We start from the raw sequence: 15,016 nt of genomic DNA, 5'->3' as shown, positions 1-15,016 counted from the left end.
GACTTGCTGGGTTCCCACCACACATGTTGTCGTGAGCTCACTACACACACTGTCCCTGGAGCATGGGGATGCAGCCTGGAGCCAGGAAGATGACAGTGTTGTGCACAGCTCTGCACTGGTAATGCACGGTGCATGAGTGGCCCTCAGGACCTTGTGTTACTGCTGCTGGCTGGTCAGACACTGCTGGGTACAGCAAGGGCACTGGCGATAGCGCAGGCAGCAGCTTCAGCCCACACCTGCCAACTTCAGCCTAGCCAAGGGCACCCACATCAGCACATCCACAGCCTGAGGTCCCCTGTGTTCCACCAAGGACCTCTGCTGCAAGCTGATGCGGGGCCCTGTGGACAGCAGGGACCCCTACTAGACCATCCAGACCTTGCACTATAAATCTTACTCAAGGCACCATACCTGCTGATAACAGGACCTTAAAGAAGTTAAGATATGTAACACTCCAACCATAAATCTTCCCCAAGGCAGTTGACCCTAACTTCTACATGCACAGGAGACCCCAGAATGGCCACTATATGACCTTCTTGGGCCAGCAGTAGTGAGCAACATCGCTATCTTGAACCCACTGAGCATGCACCAAGACTTCAACCAGGACAAAGCATGCACAGACACCATAACAGGAAGGAAGAAATCACTCCAGGAGGTGGAGTCCTGATGTCAATCTCTTTACCCTACTCAATAAAAAACATTGAGAAGCTCCCCGTGGGGAGCCAGCTGGAGGACTCTTTTTCCTGTGCCATCTCCCTTACGCCCAGTGTTTCTGGGCATAAGTCTTAATAAACATTGCCTGGAAAAAATTTGCCTGGCCTCATATTAGTTCCTGTTACACTGAGAACCAAGAACCTCACACCGGTAACACCATCTCCTAATAAAGTCACAATAGCAATCAACCAAATTTCAACATGCATTTTGGAGGGGGCAAACATTCTAACCATGGCAGCATATTTCACTTGTACATTTCTAAATACAAATATAATGATCCCACTTCACAACTCATATAATATTCTGGAATAACTCTAACGCTTAAAAATAAAGCTCAGTTGGTGATTTTGTGTTTATGCTGAACCCTCTTTATATGGACAATGTGGGGCCATGAAAACCCCATCACCCTTCCGGGAGAGGAAAAATGTGTGCAACTTCTTTGTGGAGATACTTGGCAACATTTTTGAGAAAATCAAGTGAGTTCCCCATCAGCTACTCTGCTCTTAGCTCTGAACCGCGGAGTCTCGGGCTCTTGTGTAAGAATGGTCACAGTAGCATGGCTAAAAATATCAAAATAGCCTCAAAGTTGTCTTATTTACAGATATCTCAGAAACACTATTTTAAGAGAAAAAAAGTGCAAAAGGGCACCTATTTTTTATGACACATATATAAACATGTACAAACAATTACATTTTTGCATAATTTTCTCACAATGACTCTGTGAGGAAGACATCATTATTCTCATTTTACAGATGACAAAATCAAACTCACTCATGAAAAATCAATTTTTTCAGACTCATCTAATAAGGAGCAGAAATGGGATTCTACCGCTTAACTTCCCCAAAGCATACCCAAAAGTCTCCTTTATAGATGATGACTTTCTAGGACTTAAAAACTTATAGTTTTACACATTTCTAGTATTGTGCCCTCATGGGTACTAACTTGACAGCCTCTCTCTCTTTGAAGAAGCTGATTGTGCAGATGAAATCTGGGTGCAGGGTCCTGTAGGTGGCAATGTGTCTGTCAAGGGCTTGTGATTCCTGCCTTCTCTTTATTTGCACTCTCTTCATTTTGGGCTCAATAGGAAATGGCTTTTCCGGTATCAATCTGGAAGATCAAATAAGGGAACAGAAAATAATGCAAAATTAAAGAAATGGTTTGGCAATATTCTTCCCTCTTCCCATATCCCTCAGCAACGTCCTCCTGCAACAGAGAAATGGCTCCACCGCTTCATTCATAATGTAAGTGTGAGTACATTCTACTTCCCGTCCCATTTCCTGGTGGTCTCTGTGTCAGTTGTATTGTTTGATTTAGGTAACTGTCATCACTTCTTTGGGAGGGAGGAGAAAGTTGGGCCAGGACGACCACCTGTTAAAGTCCTACTAGGTGCCATCTACTCTATACAAATTTCTAACTTGCCCCACAGAACAGTTTCCTAAGGAAGGCACTGTGAGTCCCCTTTTACAGATGACCAAGGGCAGGCTGACAAAGACTGAAAAAAGATTCCACTATCATACATGAAGTGAGGAGCAGGAATGGGGTTCAAGCTTTTGTCTTTATGATGGTATTTTATGCATTCCTAAGAAGGGTGATATTACCACTAATGGGTTGTGTCAGGCCTCAGAGCCCAAGCTAAGCCATCATATCCCCTGTGACCTGCACGTATACATCCAGATGGCCTGAAGTAACTGAAGAATCACGAAAGAAGTGAAAATGGCCTGTTCCTGCCTTAACTGATGACATTACCTTGTGAAATTCCTTCTACTGGCTCATCCTGGTTCAAAAGCACCCACACTGAGCACCTTGTGACCCCTGCCCCTGCCCGCCAGAGAACAAACCCCTTTGACTGTAATTTTTCTTTAGCTACCCAAATCCTATTAAATGGCCCCACCCCTATCTCCCTTCGCTGACTCTCTTTTCGGACTCAGCCCGCCTGCACCCAGGTGAAATAAAAAGTTTTATTGCTCACACAAAGCCTGTTTGGTGGTCTCTTCACATGGACGCGCGTGAAATTTGGTGCCTTGACTCGGATCGGGGGACCTCCCTTGGGAGATCAATCCCCTGTCCTCCTGCTCTTGGCTCTGTGAGAAAGATCCACCTAAGACCTCTGGTCCTCAGACCAACCAGCCCAAGGAACATCTCACCAATTTTAAATCGGGTAAGCGGCCTCTTTTTACTCTCTTCTCCAATCTCTCTCACTATCCCTCAACCTCTTTCTCCTTTCAATCTTGGCGCCACACTTCAATCTCCCCCTTCTCTTAATTTCAGTTCCTTTCCTTTTCTGGTAGAGATAAAGGAGACACATTTTATCCGTGGATCCAAAACTCTGGCGCCGGTCACGGACTTGGGAAGACAGTCTTCCCTTGGTGTTTAATCACGCGGGGACGCCTGCCTGATTATTCACCCACATTTCATTGGTGTCTGATTACCGTGGGGACACCTGTCTTGGTCATTCACACACATTCCCTTGGTGGCAAGTCAATTGCGGGGACACCTACTTTGACTGCTCACCTACATTGCAGCCCAGGGCTGCTCACCCACCCCTTCTCTTCGTGTCTCTACCCACCCTTTTCCACTTTCCTGGGGGACAAGCACCTCCCACTCCTTTTCCACTTTCCTGGGGGGCAAGCACCTCCCACCCCTTCTCCACTTCTTGGGGGGCAAGCACCTCTAACCCCTTCTCCACTTTCCTGGGGGGCAAGCACCCCCCACCCCTTCTCTCCGCGTCTCTATGCTCTTTTCTCTCCACTTTCCTGTGGGGCAAGCACCCCCCACCACTTCTCTCTGTGTTTCTACCCACCCCTTTTCCACTTTCCCGGGGGGCAAGCCCCTCCCACCCCTTTACCATTTTCCTGGGGGACAAGCCCCTCCCACCCCTTTTCCACTTTCCTTGGGGGCAAGCACCCCCCACCCCTTCTCTCTGTGTCTCTACCTACCCTTCTCTACTTTCCTGAGGGGCAAGTACCCCCTACCCCTTCTCTCCGTGTCCCCACCCCTTCTCCACTTTCCTGGGAGGCAAGCACCCCACACCCCTTCTCTCCATGTCTCTACCCTCTCTTTTCTCTGGACTTGCCTCCTTCACTACAGGCAACCTTCCACCTTTCATTCCTACTTCTTCTCCCTTAGCCTGTGTTCTCAAGAACTTAAAACCTCTTCAACTCACAACTGACCTAAAATCTAAATGCCTTATTTTCTTCTGCAATGCCGCTTGACCCCAATACAAACTCGACAGTGGTTCCAAATAGCCAGAAAACGGCACTTTCGAATTTTCCGTCCTACAAGATCTAAATAATTCTTGTCGTAAAATAGGCAAACGGTCTGAGGTGCCTGACGTCCAGGCATTCTTTTACACGTTGGTCCCTCCCTAGTCTCTGTTCCCAATGCAACTCGTCCCAAATCTTGCTTCTTTCCCTCCCGCCTGTCCCCTCAGTCCCAACCCCAAGCGTTGTTGAGTCTTTCCAATCTTCCTTTTTTACTGACCCATATGACCTCTCCCCTCCTCCCCAGGCTGCTCTTCACCAGGCCAAGCCAGGTCCCAATTCTTCCTCAGCCTCCGCTCCCCAACCCTATAATCCTTTTATCACCTCCCCTCCTCACACCCTGTCTGGCTTACTGTTTTGTTCCACCACTAGCCCTCCCCCACCTGCCCAACAATTTCCTCTTAAAAAGATGGCTGGAGCTAAAGGCATAGTCAAGGTTAATGCTCCTTTTTCTTTATCTGACCTCTCCCAAATCAGTTAGCATTTAGGCTCTTTTTCATCAAATATAAAAACCCAGCCCAGTTCATGGCTTATTTGGCAGCAGCCTTAAAGCACCAGACCCAAAAATGTCAATATACATTTTCAATATACATTTTATTCTCAATATACATTTTATTACCCAATCCGCTCCCAACATTAAATAAAACTCCAAAAATTAAATTCTAGCCCTCAAACCCCACAACAGGACTTAATTAACCTCGCCTTCAAGGTTTACAATAATAGAGTAGAGGCAGCCAAGTAGCAAAGTATTTCTGAGTTGCAATTCCTTGCCTCCACTGTGAGACAAAACCCAGCCACATCTCCAGCACACAAGAACTTCCAAACGCCTGAACCACAGCGGCCAGGCATTCCTCCAGGACTACCTACCCCAGGATCTTGCTTCAAGTGCCGGAAATCTGGCCACTGGGCCAAGGAATGCCTGCAGCCCGGGGTTCCTCCTAGGCCATGTCCCATCTGTACGGGACCCCACTGGAAATCGGACTGTCCAACTCGCCTGGCGGTCACTCCCAGAGCCCCTGGAACTCTGGCCCAGGGCTCTCTGACTGACTCCTTCCCAGATCTTCTCCACTTAGTGGCTAAAGACTGATGCTGCCCGATCGCCTCGGAAGCCTACAGGACCATCACAGATGCTTTAGGTAACTCTTACAGTGCAGGGTAAGTCCGTCCCCTTCTTAATCAATACGGAGGCTACCCACTCCACATTACCTTCTTTTCAAGGGCCTGTTTCCTTTGCCTCCATAACTGTTGTGGGTATTGACAGCCAGGCTTCTAAACCTCTTAAAACTCCCCAACTCTGGTGCCAACTTAGACAATACTCTTTTAAGCACTCCTTTTTAGCTATCTCTACCTGCCCAGCTAGCTCCCTTATTAGGTCAAAACATTTTAACTAAATTATCTGCTTCTCTGACTATTCCTAGGCTACAGCCACACCTCATTTTCACCTTTTCCCCCAGTTCAAAGCCTCCTTCACACCCTCTCTTTGTATCTCCCCACCTTAATCCACAAGTATAGGATACCTCTACTCCCTTCTTAGTGACGGATGATGGACCCCTTACCATCCCATTAAAACCTAATCACTCTTACCCCCGATCAATGCCAGTATCCCATCCCACAGCACGCTTTAAAAGGATTAAAGCCTGTTATCACTTGTCTGTTACAGCATGGCCTTTTAAAGCCTATGAACTCTCCTTACAATTCCCCCATTTTACCTGTCTAAAACCAGACAAGCCTTACAGGTTAGTTCAGGATCTGTGCCTTATCAACCAAATTGTTTTGCCTATCCACCCCGTGGTGCCAAACCCATATACTCTCCTATCCTCAATACCTCCCTCCACAACCCATTATTCCGTTCTGGATCTCAAACATGCTTTCTTTACTATTCCTTTACACCCTTCATCCCAGCCTCTCTTCGCTTTCACTTGGACTGACCCTGACACCCTTCAGCCTCAGCAACTTACCTGGGCTGTACTGCTGCAAAGCTTCACAGACAGCCCCCATTACTTCAGTCAAGCCCAAATTTCTTCCTCATCTGTTACCTGTCTTGGCATAATTCTCATGAAAACACACGTGCTCTCCCTGCTGATCGTGTCCGTTAATCTACCAAACCCCAATCCCTTCTACAAAACAACAACTCCTTTCCTTCCTAGGCATGGTTAGGTAAGGTACTTCTGCCTTTGGATACCTAGTTTTACCATCCTGAATAAACCATTATATAAACTCACAAAAGCAAACCTAGCTGATCCCACAGATCCTAAATCCTTTTGCCACTCCTTTCCATTCCTTAAAAACTGCCCTAGAAACTGCTCCCCACACTAGCTCTCCCTGACTCATCCCAACCCTTTTCATTACACACAGCCGAAGTGCAGGGCTATGCAGTCGGAATTCTTACACAAGGACCGGGACCGCGCCCTGTAGCCTTTTTATCCAAACAACTTGAGCTTACTGTTTTAGCCTAGCCCTCATGTCTGTGTGTGGCAGCTGCTGCTGCCTTAATAATTTTAAAGGCTCTCAAAATCACAAACTATGCTCAACTCACTCTCTACAGTTCTCATAACTTCCAAAATCTATTTTCTTCCTCACACCTGACGCATATACTTTCTGCCCCTCCCCCACCACCTGTCAACAAGCCTAACTCATTGCCTTAACTCGAGCCCTCACTCTTGCAAAAGGACTATGCGTCAATATTTACACTGACTCTAAATATGCCTTCCATATCGTGCACCACCATGCTGTTATATGGGCAAAAAAAATTTTTTTTCCTCACTATGCAAGGGTCCTCCATCATTAATGCCTCTTTAATAAAAACTCTTCTCAAAGTTGCTTTACTTCCAAAGGAAGCTAGAGTCATTCACTGCAAGGACCATCAAAAGGCATCAGATCCCATCGCTCAGGACAAGGCTTATGATGATAAAGTAGCTAAAAAAGCAGCCATCAAAAGGCATCAGATCCCATCTCTCAGGACAATACTTATGCTGATAAGATAGCTAAAAAAGCAACTAGCGTTCCAACTTCTATCCCTCATGGCAGTTTTTCTCCTTCTCATCTGGCCACTCCCACCTACTCCCCCACTAAAACTTCCACCTATCAATCTCTTCCCACACAAGACAAATGGTTCTTAGACCAAGGAAAATATCTCCTTCCAGCCTCACGGGCCCATTCTATTCTGTCGTCATTTCACAACCCTGTAGGTTACAAGCCACTAGCCTGCCTCTTAGAACCTCTCATTTCCTTTCTATTGTGAAAATCTATCCTCAAAGAAATCACGCTGGGCGCGGTGGCTCATGCCTGTAATCCTAGCACTTTGGTAGGCCGAGGCGGGTGTATTACGAGGTCAGGAGATCGAGACCATCCTGGCTAACATGGTGAAACCCTGTCTCTACTAAAAATACAAAAAAATTAGCCAGGAGTGGTGGCGGGTGCCTGTAGTCCCAGCTACTTGGGAGGCTGAGGCAGGAGAATGGCATGAACCTGGGAGGTGGAACTTGCAGTGAGCAGAGATCGTGCCACTGCACTCTAGCCTGGGCGACAGAGCGAGATGCCATCTCAAAAAAAAAAAAAAAAAAAAAGAAATCACTTCTCAGTGTTCCATCTGCTATTCTACTACTTCTCAGGAATTTCTCAGGCCCCCTCCCTTCCCTACACATCAAGTTCGGGGATTTGCCCCCACCCAGGACTGGCAAATTGACTTTACTTACATGCCTCAAGTCAGGAAACTAAAACACCTCTTGGTCTAGGTAGACACTTTCACTGGATAGGTAGAGGCCTTTCCCACAGGGTCTGAGAAGGCCACCGTGGTCATTTCTTCCCTTCTGTCAGACATAATTCCTCGGTTTGGCCTTCCCACCTCTATACAGTCTGATAATGGACCAGCCTTTATTAGTCAAATCACCCAAGCAGTTTTTCAGGCTCTTGCTGTTGAGTGAAACCTTTATATCCCCTACCATCCTCAATCTTCAGGAAAGGTAGAATGGACCAATGGTCTTTTAAAAACACACCTCACCAAGCTCAGTCTCCAACTTAAAAAGGACTGGACAATACTTTCACCACTTTCCCTTCTCAAAATTCGGGCCTGTCCTCAGAATGCTACAGGGTACATCCCATTTGACTCCTGTATGGATGCTCCTTTTTATTAGGCCCCAGTCTCATTCCAGACACCAGACCAACTTGGACTGTGCCCCAAAAAACTTGTCATCCCTACTATCTTCTGTCTAGTTATACTCCTATTCACCATTCTCAACTACTCATAAATGCCCTGTTCCTGTTTACACTGCCGGTTTACACTGTTTCTCCAAGCCATCACAGCTGATATTTCCTGGTGCTATCCCCAAACTGCCACTCTTAACTCTTAAAGTAAATAAATAATATTTGCTGGCAGGGCTATGCTGAACCTCCTTAGGCACTCTAATTGGATGTCCTAGGTCCTCCCAATTCTTAGTCCTTTAATACCTGTTTTTTTCCTTCTCTTATTCCGTTTAGGTTTTCCAATTCATACAACGCCATATCCAGGCCATCACCAATAATTCTATATGACAAATGTTTCTTCTGACAACCCCACAATATCACCCCTTACCACAAAATCTTCCTTCAGCTTAATCTCTCCCACTCTAGGTTCCCATGCTGCCCCTAATCCCGCTCGAAGCAGCCCTGAGAAACATTGCCCATTGTCTCTCCATACCACCCCCAAAAGTTTTCACTGCCCCAACACTTTACCACTATTTCATTTTATTTTTCTTATTAATATAAGAAGACAGGAATAGCAGGCCTCTGAGCCCAAGCTAAGCCATCATATCCCCTGTGACCTGCAAGTATACATCCAGATGGCCTGAAGTAACTGAAGAATCACAAAAGAAGTGAAAATGGCCTGTTCCTGCCTTAACTGATGACAACATTACCTTGTGAAATTCCTTCTACTGACTCATCCTGGCTCAAAAGTTCCCCCACTGAGCACCTTGTGACCCCCGCCCCTGCCCGCCAGAGAACAATCCCCTTTGACTCTAATTTTCCTTTACCTACTCAAATCCTATAAAATGGCCCCACCCCATCTCCCTTCACTGACTATCTTTTCGGACTAAGCCCGCCTGCATCCAGGTGAAATAAAAAGCTTTATTGCTCACACAAAGCCTGTTTGGTGGTCTCTTCACACGGAGGCGAGTGAAAGGTTGAAAACTGGTTCCTGAGGGTAGAGGGATGGTAGATATTACAATGGTTTGTGGTATTACAAAGACTATAGTATATAAATAGGTAACACTTCATCTGTGGTATTAAAATTTCATGTTCTGGGCAGAAAGGGTATATAAGAAAAAACATGTCCAAAAGGGCCTCCATCAAGAAGATGATTAAAGAAGGTTGAGAAGCACTGCATATACCCAGTGACCTCTTATGTAGATGATAGGCTATAAGGGCTTAGGGACTGGTCATTTTACAATCTCCCATGGGTATTCACTGAACAAACCTTCTTAGTGATGACAGTTGAAATGAAATATGCAGCCTGGGGCCAAGAATCCTAGGAATGGGGACCATATGAACTGACTGACTTTTAAGGTGGGAAGCACAAAGGGACTCAGTCAGGAAAACATGTGTTTCCTCTGGAACAGATAACATGAAGGTAGGAAATCAATGTTGACAAAACTAATACAAACAAGAAGTTCCGTAAGCTGTATCTCCTTTAATCTTATCATTTATTCAAGTTATCTATTATTAAATATGCTTTAGATCAGGTTATAGGAAATTAGGAGAGGTTCAATAAATCAGAGAAACTGCTTTGTTAATGCCTGTTCAGTAATAGATTCTGGAATTTCACTAAAGCTTTTCCTGTTGAGGCCTGAAGCCACCAGGAATCTGAGTTCTCTAATCTCCCTGAGCACTCACATGTAAAGGTGCTCAGGGTACTCCTTAATTTATTTATATAATAACCTATATTTTAAATTATAATATTGAAAATTTTAAAACATTGTATATGACAAAAGAAATCATTAAATTTGTCTGTATAGGCTATAGCAAACACTTGCAAATTATATGGGGCTGATACTCATAATATATAAAGCATTCTTAGAAACCAATATGGAGAGAGGCTCTAATGACGACATTGGTAGACAGCCTCTAAGACTTCCCCCAGTGACTGTCACCTCCAGATAGTCACTTCCTTGTGCAATCTGTCCCATCTTTGGGCTGGAGCTAGTGACTTGCTACTAGTAGACAGAATATGTGAGAAGAGGAGATGGATGTCATTTTTGACATTAAATGACTAAGATGCTGTGTCTTGCTTGTTGGATACATTCTTATTCTTGCACTAAGGAGAGCCAGCTGCCATGTCGTGGGCTACCCACATGGCAAGTAATCTATGTCCCTGGCTAAGAAGCAATTGGGTCCTGAGGCCTGCCAACAGCCATATGAATGAGCTTGGAATTGAATCGTCCCTCAGTTGAGCCTTGAGATACCTGCAGCCCCTACCTAGACCTTGATTGCAGCCTTGTGACAGGCCCTGAGCTAGAATCTTATCCATGCCATTATTCCTGACCCAAATAAATGGTGTGAATTAATGTATGTTTGTTATAAGCAGTGAAATTGTGGGGAAATTTGTTATGTAAGAATAGATAAATAATACAGATATACACAGGTAATTCATGTAAAAAGCAATACACATGCCCAAGAAATATTTGAAAACACATTCACTAATGAAATGCAAATTAAAACTTATACAGAAGCTATTTTTTATGAAAAGGGGCAAGTTGCAAGCCACATGAATAGTTAGAAGTCCCATAGAAAGGCAGGATTCCTGACCTCAGATCAGAGAGCCATGGGACTCACCTTTCTTGAATGCTGGTACTTTTTGTTCTCATGTATTTTCTGGGGGGTAGGGAATACGATTGCTACACTGTTTTGTAGCTGAAGAAACAATGTATGGGGATGTTAAGTAACCTGGCTGAGGGTCATGCTGCTACTAAGTGGAAAAGTAGAGACTGGTATCCTATATGTCCTTGTGCAGACTGTGTGACTCTCAGCTGCACATCACACCACAACCAAGTAAATCTTGCTTTCCTACTGATCCAAGATGAAAATCCACGAATTACCAGCACATATTTCACACATCATGCTTCCATCAATCCATCCATCCATCCATCCATCCATCCATCCATCCATCCATACATACATTCATACAGGTAAAAGGCATTAAGGACAAACTGTACACCATCCCTTTGGTAAGTTTTAGACTTCTCCAGAATGAAAGCTATCTTACATCTTTAACTTTTAGATAATGACAGCATTGCAATATAATCCTTGTCTATACACAAGCAGATGAATTCTGCCTTGGAAAACAAATATGTTGTCTCCATTTGAACGTTCATTTAATTACCCTTGATCTATAAAGCATCAAAGATGTGGTTGTTGACTTTGATAAGATTCATTTCAGTAGAGGGTGGGGGAACAAAGTACCACTAAAGTGGAGTGACAACTGAGTTGGGGGCAGATGTAGAGGGATATGAGTTGAGAATTGATAATTCTTGTAGAACTTTGGTTACAAGGAAGAGAATATATATAAAGAGGACAGTAACTAGAGATGTAGAGAGAGGTCTAGGGCATTAAATTATGTGTTACAATCATCAATTGTAAGAGACTTTATCAGGTTGAAATATTAATAGGAATGAACCATCTTTTGTTAGATCTGACATCTGAATTTACTGCACCACCCTTTCCACACTTTAATTGCTTGATCCATTCTGGAGACTCTGATAACATGAAGGCTGTGCTATAGAACATTGTGCTTTCAAATGAAACAAATATTTTCCCCTACATCCCATACTTTGGCTTCACTGAAAGGGATTTTGCAAATAGGTTTACTGAATGGTAACAATAATTTTTCATGATCACTTCAGTAACCTCTATCTTATCTGTTTTTATTTCTTTCTGAAGGGATTTCCAAGTATGTAATTCAATAATCCGAAATTATAATGTGTCATATTTGTCTGGTTAAATGTATTATCTACAAACCCTGTCTAACATACTACAATTAGATGATATGATAGTGTTGAAATATTATGATAGTGATAGGGTACTTTTTTGTGGGTTCCTGACTCTTAAGTCAAAATACTTATACTGCATGACAGAAATCATAATGCTGGATTTTTTTTGGAATGAACCCATTCAGTAAATAACCCAATCTATATAATAAATATACATATATGTATACTTATAGAAGTAAACATGTAAATAAAGAAATAGGTTTGAGGAGACAAATTGTCTTTATCAAATAATTCCAAAGAGTACATGTAGATACCCTCCCTCTATGTAGATATTCCACCTCCCATCACCTGATAGCAGGACAGACTTATTAACTCACTTCTATAGAATAAAAGTAGGCAAATGGAAAACAGTTGCTGTACACTGGAGAAACTTGGCAAATACTGCCTTAACCAAGTGATTAAGGTTAATATCACCAGTGAGGTGAGATGGGTATCATGTACTACCAGATATTAAGTGACAAGAAGAGCACTTCAATTCTGGTATTTTTTCTCAGAACGCATTACCTCAGTATAATCAGAAAAAAAAAAAAAAAAAAAAAAAAAAACCACACCAAGTCTATACCCCTCATCACTGTCAGAGTCATGAAAACAGTTTAGCAGTTATTCAAATGGGAAAACAGGGAGTTACCATATGGCCCAGTAATTCCTTTCCTACCCAAGATGAATCTCTACATAAAAATGTATACACAAATGTATGTAGAATCATTATTCATAATAGCCAAAAGGTGGAAATAACCAGAGTGTTCATCAATAGGTGAATAAATAAACAAAATGGGCCAGGTGCGGTAGCTCACGCCTGTAATCCCAACACTTTGGGAGGCCAAGGTGGGTGGATCACAAGGTCAGGAGTTTGAGACCAGCCTGGCCAACATGGTGAAACCCTGTCTCTACTAAAAACACACAAAATAATTAGCCAGATGTGATAGCACACACCTGTGGTCCCAGCTACTTGGGAGAATGAGGCAGGAGAATCACTTGTACCTGGGAGGCAGAGGTTGCAGTGAGCCGAGATCATACCACTGCATTCCAGCCTAGGCGATGGAGCAATACTCCATCTCAAAAATAAAATAAATAAATAAATAAATAAATAAATAAATAAATAAACAAAATGTGGTGTATCTATGCAATAGAATATTTTTAAGCTATTAGTTGGAATGGAATTCTGACCCATGCTACATTATGGAGGAACCTTGAACACATTATAATAAGATGCCAGACACAAAATACCAAATATTAATTGATTCCATTTATATAAAATCTCCAGAACTGGCATATGCATAGACAGAAAATATATCTGTGATTGCATAGGGCTGGGTGTGTGTGTGCAGGAATTTTAACTACATTCAAGCATAATGGGATTCTTGGGGATGATGAAAACATATAAAACCCCAATTATGGTGATGGTTGTACAACTCCGTACATTTGATAAAAATAATCTAAATATCCTTAAAATGTGTGATGTTATGATTTGTAAGCTATAATCTGATGAAGGTGTTTAAAATGTGATACTGGGTAGGAGGCAGAGCAAGGTGGCTAAATGGAAGCCTCCACCAATTGACCTCCCTGCAGGAACAACAAATTTGACAACTATCTACATAAGAAAGCACCTTCATAAGAACCAAAAATCAGGCGAGTGATCACATTACCTGGTTTTAACATCATATCACTGAAAGAGGTATTGAAGAGGAAAAGAAAGACGGTCTTGAAATGCTGGTGCCACCCCTCCCCACCCCCTGGCAGCAGCTGTGAAGCCTCAAGAATCCGTGTGCTTGGGGGAGGGAGAGCACAGTGATTGTGGGACTTGGCATTGGAACCCAGTGCTACACTGTCAGAGCAGAAAGCAGCATTGGGTAGAACTCAACCAACACTCATGGAGGGAGCATTTAGACCAGCCCTAGCTAGAAGGGAATTACCCATCCCATCAGTCAGAACATGAATTTTGGCAAGCCTTGCCACTGTGGGCTAAAGTGCTTGGGGGTCCTAAAGAAACTTAAAAGGCAATCTAGACCTGGAGGACTTGGGGGACATGTGACCCAGTGGGACACCAGCCAGGGCAGCCAAGGGAGTGCTTGTGCCACCCCTCCTCCAACCCCAGGCAGTGTAGCTCTCAGCTCTGAAACAGAATCCTTTCTGCTTGAGGAAAGGAGAGAAAAGAGTACAGGGGACTTTGTCTTGAAACTTAGATACCAGCTCAGCTGCAGGAAAGGACACTGGGCAGAGTACTGTGGCATCCATTCCAGGCCCTAGCTCCTGAACATTTCTAGATACACCCTGGGCCAGAAGGGAACTTTGTGCCTTGAATGGATGGACTCAGTCCAGGAAGGATTCATCACCTGCTGACTAAAGAGTCCTTGGGCCCTGAATAATCAGCAACAGTAGCCTAGTACACACTGGGGGCCTTGGGTGAGACTCTTGAGATGTGCTGACATCAAGTGTGACCCAGCACTTCCCTACTGTAGTGGCTATGAGGAGAGACTCCTGTTTGAGAAAAGCAGAGGGAAAAGTTAAGGGGACTTTGCCTTGCAGCTTAGGTACCAGCTCTGCCACAGCAGGGCTGAGCACCAGGTAGGCTCTTGAGGTCCCAGATTCCTGGCCTTGGCTTGGATGGCATTTCTGGACCTGCCCTGAACCAAAGGGGAGCTCACTGACCTGAAGGCTAAGTCCCAAGTCTGGCAGCATGCAGCACAAGCTGACAGACAAGCCCTTGGGCCTTAACTGAAAAATGGCGGTAGCCTGGCAATATCACCTGTGAGTCTGTAGTGGTGGGGAGAGAGTCCTCTGCCTGTGGAAAGGGGAGGAAAGAGTGGGATGAATTTTGTCTTGTTGCTTGGGTGCCAGTTCAGCCACAATAGAATGGAGCACCACATAGATTTCTAAGGTTTCTGACTCCAAGCTTTGGCTCCTGGATGGCATTTCTGGACCTGCTTAGGATCAGGGGAACTCCCTGCTATGAAGGGAAGGACATATGCCTAGCTGGCTTCACTGTCTGCTGATTGTAGTGCCTTAGGAAATTGAGCGAACATA

The 15,016-nt window shown here is 44.1% G+C and overlaps 1 long non-coding RNA gene across 1 annotated transcript in view; it reads right to left on the bottom strand.

Moving 5' to 3' along the window:
- The window catches only part of LOC106995279 (uncharacterized), a 112,697-nt gene that overhangs the window by 53,974 nt on the left and 43,707 nt on the right, over window positions 1-15,016 (bottom strand). The window contains exon 4 of the long non-coding RNA XR_013413038.1: window positions 1,654-1,818. This is a non-coding gene — a long non-coding RNA (uncharacterized LOC106995279). The remainder of the gene's footprint in view (window positions 1-1,653; window positions 1,819-15,016) is intronic.

This window comes from Macaca mulatta, chromosome X (genome assembly GCF_049350105.2).
Source record: "Macaca mulatta isolate MMU2019108-1 chromosome X, T2T-MMU8v2.0, whole genome shotgun sequence".
NCBI classification, from domain to species: Eukaryota; Metazoa; Chordata; class Mammalia; order Primates; family Cercopithecidae; genus Macaca; species Macaca mulatta.
Note: the sequence above shows the minus strand (reverse complement) of the source record. Positions and strands in the feature narration are given on the sequence as shown.